Below are 1949 nucleotides of genomic sequence, written 5' to 3' on the forward strand. Positions count from 1 at the left end.
AGTTTTAACCTTTAGGGTTTGCAACGGGCCTTAAAGCAGATCCCTAAGTCGTGGCGTGGGAGACGCGCGGCGCAAGATATTACCTGAGAGAGAGGGAGAAGGAGGACACAGATGCTGAGAGTGCTGATGTGAGCTGAGTGAGATGATGATGGTTCTGCTGGACTGTATGTTTCAGCAAGTTGGGAGGGGAGGAGGAAGGGGGCGGGGTGGTGAAGTGGTGTGGAGAAAAGGGGGTGACTGCACGAGGAGGCAGCGTGCGTCAGAGTGAATGGGTGGGTAGGCAATGCGCACGTAGAAGTGTAGCGCAGCGTGAGAGAGAGGTTCACTGCTCAGACATGTGTGCGTGTGTGTGTGATGTGTGTGTAATGTGTGCGTGTGTGTGTATACTTACGTTTGCGTGCTGTCGTCAACTTATGTACATGACTGGAAGACTTTATGAAGGCACGTGCGCCCGCCCGAGCGTGTCTTTTGGTTGTTCAGCTCTCGTTGTTGTTGTTTTTTTTTTTGGGCGTCTTTTCCCTTTCCTTTTTGGCTCTTCACGTATCGAACTTTTCCAGCCACATTTTCAACTCTTTTTCGATGTGTGTGTGTGTGTGTGCCTCGCTTGCTTGCTTCTCTTGTCTATAAGATGGAGGGAGGAGAGAGCGAGTCCGTCAAGCACACACACACACACCCACACACACATCCAGTCATGAGCTTTTTCCACAGTTGGCGTGTCGGTTGGGTTGGGTGGGGGTGGAGATGAATGAGGTGAGTGGGACGGTGATGATACAGTGTATAGTTCCCTGTGCCCATGTGAGTCTTTTGTGAGCGCGTGTGCCTGTGCGTGTCTTCATAAGAAAGGGAGGGTGGTGGCGGTGATGGTGGTGGTTGGGACTGCGCGGTGTATGCAGGATAAGGGACTTAAGCAATTGGCCGTTCTGAGGAATGACCTTCGTCTTACCTTCCTGCTGGTGCTTCCTCTCCTCCCGCTCCCCTACCACCTACATGTCGCTCTTTATCCACCAAACAGAGATCCACACACGCACACACACCGCGACCACCGCTGAAGAGACAAGCGAAGAAGAAAGGCCCCAATGAACAAGAGAGGGTCACCCACACGCACACCCACACCCACTCACCCACCCATCACACATCACACGCACAGAGAAAGAGAGAGAGGGGGGGGGGTATAGTGCGTGTGCGTGTGTATGGAGGAGGAGGGGGGGGGCGTAGATGTTACTACAGGCACCGACACACACGCACAAGTCACTTTGTAGTAAAACAAAAGCCAAGAGAGGAACAAACTGAAAGGAAGGAAGACGCACACCCACACGCACACGCCCATGCACATGCACCTGTACATTGAAAGTCGAAGACGCGTTCGCACAACAACAACAACGAGCACAAAGAGAGAGATGGAGATGGAGCGGAAGGGTGCGTCACCGCTGCTGCTGCTGTAGCGGGCGGAGTTGGGGCCGATGGCCACCCGAGGCACTCATCACCGCTTTCTTTCTTTCCCTTTGTGTTAGTGTGTTTCTATGGCTTGTGTGTGGGTGGGGGAGGAGGGGAGGAGGAAGGGGGTGGGGGTTCAGCGAGGGCACCTCATCGAAGAACACGACGAGGTGAGCGGGTGGGACGAATAGGGGAGAAAGGAGCCTGGTGGTAGTGGTATACAACGCTACTCGCGCACCAGGGCTTTTGCACAATCTCCCCGGCTCGGCCGGAGGCCCCACTCCTTCATCTGGACTGAGGTGCGCAGAGTGCGAGCCCCCCAGTTGTGGTGAATGACGCTCCCGCGCTGCTGCACTACGTGTGCTTGAAGGTTGTGTAGACGCACCCTTCTTCCACTCCTCGTCTGACTACCAACGACTGCACCCACGCGCTGGGCCATCGGCCACGAGTGCGAGCCAACCCCCTTCTCCCCGTGACCTCTACGTCCACCGACGCCAGGAGAGCGATCGAGGGGT

This window comes from Leishmania panamensis (genome assembly GCF_000755165.1).
Source record: "Leishmania panamensis strain MHOM/PA/94/PSC-1 chromosome 9 sequence".
NCBI classification, from domain to species: domain Eukaryota; phylum Euglenozoa; class Kinetoplastea; order Trypanosomatida; family Trypanosomatidae; genus Leishmania; species Leishmania panamensis.